Raw genomic sequence first — 16,677 nt, forward strand, 5'->3', positions numbered from 1 at the left:
TAGGAAGATGTTCTGTCCCAGACCTTCCACCCAGGAAGCTGCTGTGGGCCTTGACTGGGCCCCACCACCCGGCAGGTTAGGTCCCAGGGAGGGGAACCTTTGTGGTCAGCTCAGCCTGTAGTCTGTGCCCAGAGGCCAGATGTACGGCAATTTGCTTCTGTTCTCAGGCCTTTCCCTGTCTGCTGAGCATTTGCTTCTGTGCTCAGGCCTTTCCCTATGAACTCCCAGCGCTCATGCTCTCAACAGAGGCAGGGCTGGCTGTGTGGTGAGCACAGTGCTGTGGAATGTAGCAGGTGACTGATAAAGAGGGCGGGAGTTCTTGGAAAAGGGCCTCTGGCCTATTTGCTGCCAGGACTCTGCCAAGAGAACCTGAGTCACTGTTCCAGGAAGTGCAGGGCCTGAGACAGTGCTGGCCAGGGCAGACACCACCAGAGTGCGGTTGGTGCAGGACACTGCCACAGTGTGCCCCGGGGGGATGCCACCACAGTGCTGGTCGTGCACGGCACTTCCACAGTGCGCCCTGGTGTGGACACTGCCACAGTGAGGGTTGGCACAGGGCACTGCCAGATTGTGCCGTGGGGCAGATGCTACCGCAGTGAAGGTTGGTGCAGGGCATTGCCCTGTCATCTGTCCATGATGAGGGCAAGGCCTTCCCAGGGCTAGCCAGCCTGGACAGGTCAGAGGGAAGGCTGACAGGGTTTTGGCGCTCTCCACTGTCACTGGGGTGGAACAGGGCCAGCAGGGCTGGGCTTCCTGTAGGCAGGGCTTTACCTGGGCAGAGCTTGGAAGCCACACCTTGGCCAGGAGTAGATCTTACCTTGGGGCCCTCAGACAGTAGGGAGATTAGGAGTCCCTTTTTGGAGTACTGATTGTTAATACCTTCAGCAGCTCACAGGTGAGAGGTTTGAGTCCACCCAGAGATATTTTGTAAGGTAGGCCTCACTGATTCTGTAAACTCAGACCCTGGAAACCAGTGGGGATGTTGGGTGCCTACTAAACATGGTGGTGATAGTGGTCGTAGTGGTTGTTAGGTGCCATTGAGTCGCGTCTACTCAGAAGCCCTATGAACAACAGATCTGAACCCTGTTCTCTGCTGTGCCAGCCTCACCATTTCCGGTACACTTGAGCCCATTGCTGCAGTCATTATGTCAGTCTATCTTGATGGGGGTCTTCCGCTCTCTAGCTAACTCTCCACCTTTCCAATTATGATGACTTTTTCCAAGAAATACCCTCTCCTAGCAACATGTCCGTAGTATGAGAGATGACGTTTCACTATTCTTGCCTCTAAGAAGCACTCTGGTTCCACTTTCTTCAAGACATAGCTGTTGGTTCTTTCGGCAGTCCAAAATATTCAGTACTCTTCTCCATCACTTGGAAGGAGGAGTGGCATCCACTTCCGTAAAAGCTTGCCTCCGGAAACCCTATGAACCTGGAGCGAGGAGGAAAGGGACCCAAGCGTCGAGGACTCTCCTTCATAGGGTCGCTATGAGTCGCCTAACCCTGTGTCTCGACGGCACTTAACAACAAAAACAACTTCTCCATCACAGCTCAAAATCATCAGTTAATCTTCTGTCAGATGCACAACAAGTAATTGAAAGAGGATGGCCTGAACCAGGCACACTTTAGTCTTTAAACTGACATCATTGTTTTTCAGTATTTATTCTTCAGTATTTTTGAGAGATCCCTGGAGTGGACTTGCCCAAAGCACTACATACATCTTTATCTTAGGACTGCTGGTACCAATGGTGTTGTTTGTTGATCCAAGCAAAACAAAATCATTTGCAATCTCAATCTTTTCTCCATCTTTTATGTTTCCTAGTGGTTTAGGGCGATCAAGTCCACTGTGACTCATAGGACCCTATGAACAACAGATCCAAAAACCCTTTCCTATCCTGTCCCATGCTCACCATCTCTGATTCACTTGAGCCCAGTGCTGCAATCACTGTGACAATCCACTGGTTGAGGGTCTTCCACTCTTTTGCTGACCCTCCACCTTTCCTACTATGATGTTTTTCTCTAAGGAATGGCCAAAAAAATATGAGACAAAACTTCACCATCCTTGCCTTCATGGAGCACTGGATTTTCCTTTTTCCAAGACATATTTCATTGCTCTTTTAGCAGACCATGGGATATTTGGTACTCTTCTCCAACATCACAACTCAATGGCATCAATTCTTCTTTGTCATCCTTAGTTATTGTTCAACTTTGAAATGGATAGCAAATAACTGAAAAGACCATGGCCTGAATCAGGTGCACCTTAGTCCTTAAACTTACATCATTGCTCCATGACTCCTTGGATAGGTCTTTGACAACATATTTGCCCCATGTAACACTTTAGTTTCTTGACTGTTGGGACTGATTGTGGATGAAATTACAAGATGAAATTGTTGACAACTTCAACCTTTTCTCCCTTCATCTGTCATGATGTTGCCATTGGCCCAGTGGTGAGGATTTTTGTTTTCTTGGTGTTAAGATGAAATCCATTTGATGCCACCACTGGGAATTATAATAACTGTCCTAGTCTTGTACCTATGAAAGCATTGACATTGCATGTGTTATGGACATATCTCCATCAGAGTAGTAGTGTTGTTGTTTACCATTGAGTCTGAAACACCCATAGTTGAACCTCCAGTAGATTTTCAGAGGTAGTGAATCGTACAGGAGGATATTGCCCATCCTTCCACAGAGCAGCAGTAGATTTGCACCATATATCTTTGGGATTGCAGCACAGTTCCTTACCACCAGGACACCATTGTTCCTCTAGAATAGAGAGAGGAAAAGGGACCTTCTACAGCTGTGATGTGCTGCAGCAGATGCAGCCGCGAAGATCTGAGTGATTCTAGCAACACCCACATTAGTTCTGCTGTGTTGAGGAAAGTCGAAATTACAGAGAGAAACAGAGGGACATTTTCATTGAAACCTCAGTACTTCTCCAGGTTTGGGGATGAGACTGGTTTTTGTGGCTCATGCTCAAGTTTCATTGTCTTTAGGAGGGTGCCCTGCTGATAGTGACAGCAGACACCAGGGATTCTGTGTGTTCTGGGTGAGGGCCGTCCCCGCGTCCACGTCATGCTCTGAGTGAGGGCCGTCTCCGTGTCCACGTCGTGCTCTTTATGAGGACTGCCTCTGTCTCCACGTGTGTTCTTTATGAGAGCTATTTACACTATGTTGTGCTCTGTGTGTAGGATGTGAAGGAGTGGGACCATGGGGGGCATGTAAGTAGCGGGGTGCACCAGAAGCTGTGGCCTCAGTGAGGAAGCAGGGCAGTAGAGTTTTGTGAGGGGCTCTGGCTGGTCATATGTGAATATGGGGTACATTTGACTCTGTAGGCTCAACGGGGGATGCAGGACTGTAGAGGATTACACCCGAGGGTCACTTATGGGATTTATTTGTAGTGGGGTACTCTCAGAGATGTGGCCTCACTGAGGGATGCAAGGCAGATGGGGTTTGTCAGAGGATCCCTGGTAGGGTGTGGGTGTAGTAAGGTGCTCTGGGGATGCAGGGCAGTAGGAGTATACTGGGGCAATCCCTGATGTGGCTGTATGTGTAGTGGGGTATACTTGGAGCTGTGGCATCAGTGAGGAATATAGGGCAGTAAAGGTATGTGAAGGAGACACTCTGGTGGTGGGTGCATGTAGTGGGGTACATTTGATCTGTGGCCTTAATGGGGGATAGCAAGAAGTATATTTTGGGAATCTGGAAGGGCCTGTATATAGTAGGGTACCCTGGGAGCTGGAGGCTGGGTCTGCTCCTCCTTGTAGGGATCTCTCAGAGCTTATTGCTTCCCCTCCTCTTGTGGGAATCACATGAGCACTCTGGAAGTTTCCACAGGCCCAGGGCACTTGGAGCTGGTGTTCTCCACATCTTGGGGAGGAAGGGTCTTGTGGGCATCTGGAAGGTTCCCTGACAGTGCCTGGCATGTGGGGTGCCCAGCAGCTGGTGTCCCTCTGCCCTGAGGTTCAACCTTCTCTTTAAGTACAGCGGAGCTCCTGTGTACACAGACTCTCTGGAGCATGTCCGAGTGAGGGAGTGGGGGAAGCTGTCCCCTGAGACTGCAGAGCTGGAAGCCTGGCCTGACTGTTGTGGGCATCGAGGAGCAATGGGCTTGTCCGTATTGCGTGTGAGCGGCCAGGCCGGTTACTTGACCTGGTGAGTCTCTTACTGCCCCCACTCCCCACACCGATGGCTGTCCAGGTCAGTTCTTCAATACGTGCAGCCATGGGTAGCTGTAATGGACACCTGCCTTTTACCTGCTGAGCGGCCCTGGCCCTGGTAGAGTGGCCAGCTGGTGGTTAATCCTTATCAGGACCCTGGCCCTGCCATCCCACCTCCCACAACCTTGATGACGAGTGGACAGAGGGCCGGGCGGCTGAGCAGTAAAAACAGGAAACATAATCGGTTAAAAATAACACAGGGTGTGGGGATGACCAGAGAGCAGTGAGTGCTGTGCACTGCAGATAGCCGTGGAAAGGTGCATGTGGCCCCCTCCAGCCTCTCAGCCCTCGACTGACTGGCCAGGCTGGTGTGCACTGCCCAGCTGTGTGACTGAGCCCCATGTGGACGTGTGTGCTCCACAGGCAGGACAGGGCTACATCACTGCGCGCTCTGTCCCTTCAGGCTTCTGGGAACATGGCCCCCAGAGGAGGGTACATGGTGGGCCCTCAGAGCACATTTGCCCCCAGGAGCTGTGGTGGTGGCCCCTGTCCTCCTGGTGGTGAGCTGATCTCCCCGACTGCCCAAGGTCACAGGTCCATGTTGGGTGTGTGCCTGCTAGGCCTCCCCACCATAACCTAACAGGGAAGGGGATGGCCTTGATGCTGAGGGTGGACGTGGAGAGGCCTGGCTGGAGGCCTGGGCTTCTGTCAGGGACAGAGGTCTCCCCTCTGGGTAAAGGGAGCTCACTTCTCAGGACCATGCAGACAGCCTGGTGCTGTCCCCAAAACAAGATCCCCGAGGCCTAGGTGCCACCTCATAATGCCCCAAGACTTATCGGGAATGTGGCAGATGCTTGGCCGATGCCGGGGAAGGGGTGGACGGGCAGAGGCTGCTGCTAGGACCTGAGAGCCAGACACAGGCATTGTGCAGGTGGAGGGGGATTGTAGGGTCACCCCACATGTTATAGGCCCCATGTTGTTGGTGCAGGTGGACAGCGGGGTCACACCACACAACACAGGCCCCACATGCAGGTGGTGGGGAACGGCAGGGTCACCCCACCTGTCACAGGCCTCATGTGTGGGAGGGTTCACACAGGTGCTGCCCAGGTGGCATGGGGCAGACCTCATGGAGGACAAATGGAGATTCTATGAAGATCAGAGGACGCATGTTGGAGGCGTGGAGCCGCTGCTGGTGCACTGACCTGCGGGTATGACCACGTGAGTGGGACGGCTCCTCTCCCCACAATGGGAGTGACTCAGCCTCTGGCCTGCCTGGTCTCTCAGGGCCACATGACCATGCTCTGATGAACAAGGGTTAGAGAGTGATGAGCAGGGAGCTGGCCCCTGTGTGTAGAGTGGGCACAGGCAGCCTCGTGTGTGTACCTACACATCTGTATGAATGTGCCAGCATGTGTATCTGTGTGTGTCCATGTCCACACCATAACCCATGTACACGTGTCATGAGGGGTTCCCTCTCTCAAACAGCTGCCAGTCTGCTGTCCTGTGCTCTGAACAGACTGCACAGCTCATGAGCCGGCCTCCAAACATGACAGGGCTGAGAACATGGTGAGGCCAGGAGGGGGGACTGTGTCCAGTGCTGGCCGTCAAGGCTCACAGGGAGGAACACGCCTGCTGGGTGGGTGAGGCCTGCCCTGGGGTTTGGGCCCCCGGGTCCCAGTGACTTTCCCCACATGCCCCCTGCACATTCGCGTGAGCCCCGTTCCCACGCTGCCCTTCCCCTTCCTGCTGCAGGACCATGCTGGCATGGTGTGATGGAGCCGCCCTCATCCTGGCCACTGGCGGGCACAGCGTTTATCTGGCCTTTCCACATGGTGTACAGGAAAACGGGAGGGGAGCGGGATCAGGGCCGGCCAGATCTGGCTTCCCCGGTGGGTGTTTGTATGTTAGACTTTGCTAACTCTTTATAGGAGGCACAGGTCCCAATGAACACCCCACCTGCAGGTTGTGGTGCTTATGGTTCTGATGGGGCCAGTTCACCTCTGGGAATCTGCCAGTGGAGGTCCCTTGGATACGATTGTGGGTCTTCTCAATGGGTGGTATATGACGCGTGGCTAAAATAACCTCAAATATACCAGTGGGACCCTGTGGACATAATTGTGGGCCCACAGGATGGGAGCATTTGTCCACTAAAATAACTCAGAATCCGCACTGGAATGCAGGTGTGTTCAGTGTGCTGGAAGCTTGAGCGGTGCCCCGTGGGAGTGTCTGGAGTTCCTATGGGGTTCCTGGGTAACGTTGGGGCTTCTGGACTGAAGGGGGCGAGGGTTACCTCTGGTGAGAGTGTGAACTCACACAGGCACCATCTTCACTCACACACACATACAAGTGCACACCCTGTGGACACGCAGACACCGTCTTAGTGCGTGCTTACAGCCATATGCATGTGCACACACACCTCCCACCCACACCCACCCCGTTGACACGCAGACACCATCATCTTGCATGCTCACAGCCATTTACACACTCAGAGATACCATCATCTTGCATGCTGATAGCCATTTGCACATGCGCACACCCGTGGACACGCACACACCAATTTGCATGCTTGCAGCCATTTACACACACACACGTCCTGTGGACACGCAGGCATCATTTTGTGTGCTCACAGCCATTTGCGCACACACATACACACTGTGGGCACGCATACACCATCTTGCATGCTCACAGCTGTTAGCACACACACCATCCTGTAGACATACAGGCCCTGTCTTCATACACATGCACAGACATGTGCATAGACACATACATACACACATACAGGGACATACCCTGTGGGCGCATATACACCATCATCTTGTATGTTTACAGCCAGGCAGTGCACACACACACACACCTGTGTCAAGACTGCACACGTGCCAAGTGCACACACACTGTGGCATTATGCCTGGAAGCTCCCCTGCCCAGCATCATGGCATCACTCAGACTCAGCTCACAAGGACTGAGGGGCACTGGCAGGGAATTGAACCTGCGTCTCCCGTGTGGAAGGGGAGAATTCTGTCATTGACCCACTGCCTCTTTTGATAGGACAGGAGCATGCGTGTTGGGGTTTGGGGTGCTGGTGTCCAGGACCGCTGTGAGGCAGGATTTCCTGTCTCGAGGTTTGAGGGATCTGGCACCTGCTGTATGCTGAGCTGGTGCTTCTGGAGGTGAGGAGACATGACAGCCCCAGCAGGGCTTGTGGACAGCAGTCCCTGGAGGTAGGGGACAGAGCTCTTTGAAGTTGGAGAGCCAGGCTAGCAGGGCATGTGGACATAGATCTCTGGACATGGGGGCCAGTTCAGAGCAGTCATGTGGGCAGCGCTCCCTGCAGATAGGGGACTAAACGGGCTGGAGCAGGGCCTGTGGGCAGAGCTCTCTGGACATAGGGGACAGGCCAGGCCAGAGCAAGGCATGTGGCCAGCGTTTCCTGGAGGTGAGGAACAGGATAGGCCAGAGCAGGGTGTGTGGACACCTGTTCCTTGGAGGTGGGGGACAGGCTGGAGCAGGGCCTAAGGGCTAGCCACATGCTAGTCCTGAGTATTAGTCCTGGCCAGGTGACCAGCTGAGCCTTGTTCCACCACCTTGAGTTTTTCTGGGACAGGTGCCATCTGGCCGAGAGCTGCGTCAGATGCCACCGAGGGCTGTGGTCCTTCTGGAAGCCTTCCTCATGTCTACCTGCCTGCCCAGCCCCCTCACTGGGGCTGCATGGTGGATGCTCCCCCAGGTGCAGACCTAACTCTGGGGACCTTGAGTTTCCCAGAGGCACATAGGGAATTCCACATGGCCCTGGTCCTCACCAGACCTGCCACCCAGTGAGCTGGCAGGTGGCAAGCAGTGCTAGGTGGATATTGGGCAGCCGTGTGGCTTTGTGTCTATTGGGCCAGTGCTAGTGTGCAGGCCTCTCCTCTCTCATGGGCCCAGGGACACAGGCTGGGAACTGGCAGGCTGGCTGTCACACTGCTGATGACAAGCTGGGATTATCACCGTGGGTGATAATTCCCACAGCAGTGTCAAGTTTCATGTCAGGAACTGGGCATGTCCACCGTCTGCACTCACATCCTTTCTGGCTGCCTCAGCTGTGGCCATTGCATCTGAGGCCCTTAAGAGGCCAGCCCCATCCTGATGCAGGGCGACCCCGTGTGGGCCTGGGCAGAACTGCACTCTTGTGGCCAATGGCTAGCCCATGCGAGGGTGGACACGACCCTCCCACCTTACGGCTGTGGCTGTGCTGATGCCACACCACGCAGTGACAGCAGCTGAGCCGATTTCGCTCCCAGCTGCCCTGTGCTTTTAGAATATACCTTCCCAGTGGGGGACTGACAGGAGGCTGTGGGGCGCTGGTGAGTCAGGTGCTGCTGGGAAACTCCAGCTTATGACATCATCCCATGTGTTGGCAGAGAACTCTCCTGCATGGGGAGCACCTGCTGGGGGATACCAGCTCATGATGTCATCCCGCGTGTTGGCAGAGAACTGCTACACCAGGGGTGGGGGCTGCTGGGGAACCCTGGCTACTTACGTCCTCCCATGTGTAGGTTAGAATTCTTCTGCACAGTGTTGGGGGTTGGCTGCTAGGGGACCTCAGCTGATGACATCATCCTATGTGTCGAGGACAACTCTTCTACATTGGTGTCCACCCAGGATATTCCTCCATGTCCCCAACCCTTTCCATCTAGGACACCCCTCCATGTCCCCAACCATGTCCACCCAGGAAACCCCTCCCCATCCCCAGATCTGTCCACCCAGGACACATTTCCCTTGTCCTCCAATCCTGTCCTTCCAGGACACTCTCCTGTGCCTGACCCTGTGTACCCCATCGTGTCCCCAGCTGAGCTCTGGGTTCCTTCTTTGAGAGTTTGGGGGTCTTATTCCCCGATAGAAGCCTGCAGGCTAGCTCTGCAAGTGTCTGGAAGAGAGGCTGATCAGTGGACATGGGTGAAATATGAAAAACCCAGCCCCCAGCAATCACATTGAATGGTTCTGAGGGAGCTCTGGTGGCCTAGTGGCAAGACGCTGCACTGCAATCCCAGTGGTACGTGGTTCAAATCCACCAGATGCTCTGCTGGAAAAGGAGGGGGCAATCTCCTCCTATACCAGTCAGACCTGATTTGACAGTACATGTAAAAATAATACAATAAAAACTTTTTTTAAAAAAGGTCCTGGTGTTTACCCCATAGGGAGAGCACCTCTGCCCCCATATTACTGGAAGGAAAGTGGATGGGTGAAGTGGGACCCTGAGTCTACATCCTCCAGATTGTCCTGTCCTGTATTGTGGGGGTGGGTCTGTGTCTCCTAGCTTGTCCTGTCCTTTGTTGTGGTGAGTGGTCGAGCAGATCCTGAATGTCCGGGCAGGGAGGCCATGGACATGGATGATTGTCTTTGAGACTTGCTTGGCCGCACTCCCAGCCACTCAGTCCCCAATAGTGACTGGGCTCATTTATCTGCTACTATGTCCGGTCCAATCTTCAATCATGTCCACACACCCAGGCCTGGCAAGGGTCTCCGCTGTCCCCCTCCTCATCTTCCTCACCTGGCTCTGCCTGGAGGGGGCCCAGATTTTGAGATCACAAAGCTAATCCGTGGGGGACGGTGACAGATGGAGTTCTCACCTCCCTGGCAGGAGCCGTGGGCCACCTGCGTGCAGACATTTGTTGCAGTGCTGAGCAGATTCCAACAGAGCTCTAGAGTAAAAGAGACTAGAAACAAAGTCCTGGCAATCCACTGAGAATCAGCCCATGAACCTGAGGTGGCAGCAGCCTGAGCTGAAGCTGATGGTGCAAGGCAGGGCTGGGCAGTGTCTTCTCTGTCATGCTGACAGGACAGCTTGCAGCCCTGCCACCTGATCTGTGGCTGCAGCTGCCTTGGCGGTCATCAGTAGAGCTGACCAGGCTGCCCAGCACAGGCTGCCCTCTGAGTTGATGGACCTCTCCATGACACAGATCTCTGGGTCAGGGCTGCGGTTGTGGACTAGCCTGGTGCTGGCCCAGAGCCAGTCCCTTGGGGCGGGTAGAGGCTTTAGTGCCTGGGCATCTCCCTTCTCAGGATGGTCCTCATCAGCACAGGACCCAGGGGGTAGTGCTGTCCAGATGACTCTTCACCAGAAATACCATTTCACCGAGCAGTCCCATCACTAGCTGTCGAACCCAAAGAAGTGAGAACTGAGGCAGAAACTGACACGCTCAAGCTTGCTGTTGCACTGTTCACAACAGCCAAGAGCGGGAGACAGCCCAAGGGACCAGCAGCAGATGAATGGCTAGAGAACCCGGTGTGTTCACACAGTGAAGTGAACACGCCACTAACAACAATCCAGAATCCCTCAAACACTGCACCACATGGAGGGGTCTACAATGGATTATGCTTGGTGATGTAAATCGGCCCGAAAAGACATAATTATGGTTCATGACCACTAAGAGAAAAAGTTTACAGATGGAATCAGCTTGGATGGTTAACAGGGATGGGAAGAAAGGGAACAAAAGCAAAAATTAACCAAGAGAGAAATTGAGTGATGGGAAAATAGATAAATTGGTGAAGGGAAAGGCCATATGCAATCAAGGATTGATTTTTAGTGTAGTCGAGTCTGAACAAGTGCATAGCTGACTCTGTTGGGTTTTCCAAGAGAAGATTGCCCGTCTTTCTCCCAGGGAGCAGTTGGGGGATTTGAACCCTCAAAGTTGACTCTACCTTTGGGTTAGCTGTACAACTAACTCCCTGCAGAGCAGGCATTAATTATCTTAATATTGATGATTATGTCAATTGTAATGACACCTTATAATAACTAGTAATTAGTTAAAATAATCCTAATTCTTGTTGTAGAGTAAAATGTGGATGAATGATTGACCAGAAACCTAATAGGATTTTTAAACTTTCACTAAGAAAAATAAGTCTAAAAAAATTTTTTTTCTAGAAGTCTGTTTTGTGGTGTGCTTGGTTTTTCACATGAGAAGGGTAATGTGCCCATGTCATAACAAGGTTTAAAGGTTGCACATGTCAAACAAAAGTATGAACATGCAGTCATCAAGCTTATGAACCAGAAAAGGATCTAAGAATTCTTTGTTGAAGAGTTAGAAAACAAACATACTGTAACATGTAGCCCTGGTGGCCTCGTGAGTCGTGTACCAGCCTGGTAAACAGATGTTGGCAGGTGGGGCCCGCAGCTGCTCTGGGGAGAGGACAGGCAGGCCCCTCCTGCAAAGGTGGATGGCCCAGTGGAGGTTGTTGTGGGTCAGGCTCGACCCCTCTGCAGCGGACTCACCTTTACTGGAGCAGAGGCTGAGTTGGGGTGTGCAAACTTTGGAGTTGTCCCTGGCAGGGATAACCCCCTCACCGCTGCCTCACCAGGGCCTCTGTGTCAGCTGGTGTCCCTAGGACATTCCTAGGGTTTGCAGGCTGCCTCCCAGAAACCAGAACAAAGCTGGATGTGTTAGAGTCCCAGACCACTTCAGAAGCCGTGAACTGCCCTGTGCCCGGCTCTCCAGCCCTGCTGACCACAAAGATGCCTGGTCTGTGCATTTGTGTTTTACAGTGGCTGAGACTGTTGAGCGGCTGCCGTCAAGCTGGTTCTGCAAGCCTGCAGGACAGAGTAGAGCTGCGGGTGGCATGGCCAGGCTGCTGGAGGCTTAGCGTGTTATGCCGTTAGGCATGCGGCTGCTGGTCTCTGCTGCTTCTAATCCACCAGGGGCTCCCAGGGGACAGGATGACCAGGCTCCTCCTGTTCAGGTTCACACCTTGGAATCCACTCCGGTGACAGTGAGTCCTGACTCGTGCAAGCAGATGGCCTGGCCTTCTCCAGCCAAGCGGCTGGCCAATATGGACCTCTCCGTTAGCGGCCTACAATGCTTTGCTGCGTTCTTTATTTTTTAAAAATTATTTTTAATGTTAATCTTGGACTCCAGAGAAGAGCTGCCTCCTGGTATCGAATTCCACGCAAGCCTTTGTCTTTCCTAATCCTTTGTCTCTCTTGATCTTCAAAACTCTTTTAATCTTACAAATGTTTATGTACTGTACTCTTATACCAAATTTTCAATTAATTCATATATAAATATGCTTAATTCCTTACATTGTACAACCAAACAAAATTACATGCTTGAAATTTTTTTTAAAAAATTATTTTATACTGGTTTACATACAAAGTTCATATACATTGTTTTTCACACCAGACCTCTCCCCTTTCCTTTTCCAGTCCCTCCCTCCATCAAATTGTGCGACCCTATTAAGCACCACCTCCCCTTGGATACTTGTACACGCTGTACAATAAAGGTCCTGTACAGTATTTGTCATTATGAAACGGAGTCACTTCACTTAGCATAATGCTCTCCAGTTCCTCCCATGTTAGGTAGTAATTTGCAAAATGATTGTTCCTGCGTGCTGCATACTATTCCATTGTGTGACTATATCAGAAAGCTGAACATAGAAATTCCATATGACCCAGCTATTCCAGTCCCTGGAATGAATATATCCTGAGAAAATGAGAATTGAGGCACAGAGATTTGTATGCCGGTGTTAATGCTTTGTCTTCTTGTGGTCAGCTTCTTTCACCCAGCATGTCTCAGCTTCTGTCCGTGAGGTATCAGGACTTTGTTTCTGCCATGGCCTGAGTAGAGTCGTCATGTACATCCCAGCCAGTCTTTCTCCATCGCAGGTAGTGCTGGGTACAAGTGTCTTGTGGCATCTTGGCTTCTGGGAATTGGTGTGAGCTGCAGCATCTTGCCATGGTCCTGCCACCCTTTCTGCAGTGCCTGTCCTGCGTGCCCCTGGCAGTGGGCACTCTAGACCAAATTTATCACCATCACACTGGAACCAACTCACAGCTGACCCTACAGCAGGTTTTTAGAACAGTAAATTGCACAAGAGGAAATTGGCCGTGTTCCTCTCACAGAGCAGCTGGTGGATTCCAACCCCCTGAAAGGTAGCACAGCCCCCACGGGCCACGCCTGCTGAGCTCACGCATGGCAGTGGATAGGGATTTCGCGTTCTTCACTTCGTCGATGTGTGGTGTTTGCTTTCGTTTTCTCAGTCTTGCTCATCCTCTTTGGGAGGGAAACGGTTTCTCGTCTTAACTGCGATTGGCATCTCGGTCAGAAGTTGTGCTGCTAACCCACACCACTCTGGTGGTTCGGCTCCTCCAGTGCTCTGAGGGAGAAAGACAAACACTGACTTCCTGGGAGGTATACAGCCTCGGGACCCACCCGGAGGGTCAGCTGTGGTTCCGACTCGATGGCAGTGAGACTGGCATAGGATGTGTTCGCATGGCCCGTTCGCAGTTCCTTCTGGTGGGATGTCTTTGCGAGTCCTTTGCCTGTATTCTGAATGGATTCTTTGTCTTTATGCTATTGCATCTGTGTTTTGGTTATTAGAGTCTTACTGGGCATCTGGTTTCTGAGTTGACAAATCTCCTTGACCCCATGACCATGACACCGAGCCTCCTTTCCTGGTGCTCTGCACATTCCTTTTGGGGAGACCTAGACGTGAGGGTTGAGGAGGACATGGGCAGGGCCCTGGCCTGAACCCATGTGACCAGGCCATAGCAGATAACCCATCCTGCCTCCTGGTCCTCACACTACCTGCCTTTTTTTGGGAAGAAAGAGTTGGATGGGAAGAGAAGACCACCACTCTGGAGTGACCACAGATAAAGGCCTGGCTAAGCAATAGTAACTGCTGGTCCTGTGCGGCCCTGGGTCCCTTGTGGCCTCCTCTTGCTTCATGGCCCCCCTCTAGGTCTGAGGTGTCTTCTAGCCTGTAATTCCAGTCGGGACCACTGTCTGCTGCTCATCGATCAACAAGAGAGACCCCTTCAGGACATCAGGACAGAGGCGAGCTGAGTGGTCTAGGAGGGAGAGTGGATGGGCTGTGGCCTGGCCTGATGCTGGGAGGACTCTGACCTGCATGCCAGCCTTGGTAGGAGCACAGCCCTCCTGAGAGGCCAGAGAGCGTGTCTTGGCCACGGCTTCAGGAGAGACCAGTCATTAGAAAGGGCATGCTGGCTGGTCAAGGTGGCCAGCAGAAGGAGGATGCCTCCACAGCACCGGGATAAGCTGGCAGCATGAGTGTCAGAGCTGACGCTATAGTAGCCTCATTGGTGGCAAGGGCCAGCTGCTGGGCAGAATTCTCAGCTGGACGTCTAACCAACAGCAAGCATGTGGTGCTGTCCAGGCCTTCTAGAAGCTTCCCTAAAATCCAGTGGCAGAAAGAACCTTGGGGTCTGATCCTCATTAGCATGCCCCTGCCCTTGCTGTCCTGTCTCTCAGGCCCTGCCTGTGTCAGGACACCTGGGGTGGAGGACGCACTAGAGCCCAGCCTGACAGAGCACCTAGGCCTGCTCCAGCTGGGTCAGCAGCCTTGCCTGCACAAAGGGTGAGCCTGCTCAGCCGCTTACTGAGAGATGGGAGATCGGGTTTGCTCAGAAGGGCCCTTGACCAGGCCTTGTCCAACTTTAAGTGCAAAGCCTGGCTGCCTGGGGAGCAGTGGGGACTGGGCTGTGGGCTTGGAGTTGATCTAGGTGGTCATCGTAGCCTGGAGCAGGTTGCGTGCACTGGCATGCCTGTCACTTTATGATGGTTCATTTCACGCCAGGTGGAGGGAAGCAGGAGCCCACACTTGTCGTTAGGCAGCAGGGAGTCTAGCCAGGAGGGAAGGCCACAGATGGCTGGGGCTTCCTGCCTTCCGGATGACGAGGGCGTTGTCCTCTGTAGACGCATCCCCTGCAGCTGGCCACACTGCCGGAAGGCGCCGTCTGGCCAGCTTTTACATCTGTAAATAAACATGGCCAATGGTCAGCTGTGGGCATGTGGAGAGAGATCCCTGCTGTCCTTGTCCAGCAGGCCTGCCTTCCTGCCTGGATCCTCCTGTCCCCAGGCTCGGGGTGTGGGTCTCAAAGCCCACCTTGGCCCTGCACACAGTCAGGACTGAGCCATGTGGCTCATGGTGGGAGCTCTGATTTACTGCGAAGCATGTAGTAGGGAGGCAGTTCAGAGCCGGATCTCTGTTATGGGAGTGGCATGGACATAACCGAGAGGATATCACACCTCCTGGTCCACCCAGTCCCAGAGGCTGTGGGCCCAGGCAGTGCCCCATCAGTTTGGTGTCTACTCAGCTCTACCTTGATGTCACTGAGTTATGTGTGGGGACAGGGTGATTATTTAATGGGACACGGTGGCATTCTTTTGCTCCAACCTAGGTTGCTGTGGCTCAGGTCAGCCCATGGCAGCTGGTCCCATGGGCCTGCCTGCAGCTTGTTAGGGGTCAGGGGAGGAGCACCCCAGCTCACAGGACGTCCACTCCAAGGACTTGCTGGCAGCTCTGTGACAGCTGTGTACAAACCCTTGGGCTGTGGTCATGTGGCTACCCACATTGAGCTGGCCCTGGCTGCTCTCAGGGTCTCTGGGAGCCCCTCTGGGCCCAGGCCTCCCCTCCTGCCCTGTTCCTTCTCTGGCCGTCACTGGGTGTCTGCAGCCAGGGGGTTCTGGCTGCTGGTCATTTGGGAGGACTAAGAGTACTAGGTAGACTCTGCAAGCCTGAAGATGCCCACTTGGCCTGGGCCCCTGGGTTCATCTCTACAGGAAGTGTGAGTGTCAGGTGGGGGATGTTTCATGGTGGAAGTGACCACTTGAGTTGGGGAGGACCTCTCGGGGTGCGTGGGTGCCTGTAGAAGTGTGGACAGAGCAGATTGGGCTTAGGCAAGTTGATATCTGCACTGCAGTGACCATAGAGTGGCCAAGCTGGCCAAGGGCCAGAGATGCCTTGGGCATGTGACTCAGCCCCAGAGGAAGACAAGGCTGTCATCAGCAGCTGCAGGGAAGCCAGTGTGGTCTGCTGTCTGGTGTGGAGTGGACTCAGGTTTACAGACCCCTGCCCACACTTGTCAGGGAGAACAGCCCTCCACAAAGTTTCAGAGGCTGCTTTTCGGGAAGGAAGTTTCCCACACCATTCTTCTGTGGCATCTTCAGAAAGACAACCCTCTGCCCCTTTGATGAGCAGCCAAAAGGCTGAGTAACCATTGTCCCCATCCAGGAACTAGGCGATCTCAAGCAGCAGGGGGAGAGGGCCTTCTGGGAAGCCCTTGTTGGAAAAGGGCCACTCGTCCTTTGTGAAGGGAGCACTCTGGCGGCGGGGGGGGATTGTTGTTATGTGTATTGAGTCGAGTATGAATAACAGATCTGACCCCTGTCCTGTCCTGTGCCATCCTCACAATCTCCTGGCACACTCGAGCCCATTGCTGCAGTCACAGTGTCAGTACACCTGCTTGAAGATCTTCCTCTCTCTGTTCCTCCTCCCTCCCAAGCATGATGTCCCTCTCCAAGGAACAGCCTCTCCTAGCAACACACTCAAAGTATGTGAGATGAAGCTTTGCCATCTTTGCCTCCCAGGAGCACTCTGGCTGCACTTTCTCCAAGACGTAGCTGCTTATTCGTTTGGCAGTCCATGGGATATTCAGTACTCTTCTGTGGGGAAAGCTGTCTGGAATTCTCTCAGCCCAGCTGGAGAGGTGGCTGTATGGGGGTGGGAGCAGGGCCTGCGTCCCCCAACAGGG

At 53.3% G+C, this 16,677-nt stretch overlaps 1 protein-coding gene across 1 annotated transcript in view; it reads left to right on the plus strand.

The window, feature by feature from the left end:
* BCR (breakpoint cluster region) overlaps positions 1–16,677 on the plus strand; it is a 75,296-nt gene that overhangs the window by 22,503 nt on the left and 36,116 nt on the right. The window lies entirely within an intron of this gene.

Source organism: Elephantulus edwardii, unplaced genomic scaffold (genome assembly GCF_000299155.1).
Source record: "Elephantulus edwardii isolate Elephantulus edwardi_28Jun2011 unplaced genomic scaffold, EleEdw1.0 scaffold00325, whole genome shotgun sequence".
In the NCBI taxonomy this organism is placed as follows: Eukaryota; Metazoa; Chordata; class Mammalia; order Macroscelidea; family Macroscelididae; genus Elephantulus; species Elephantulus edwardii.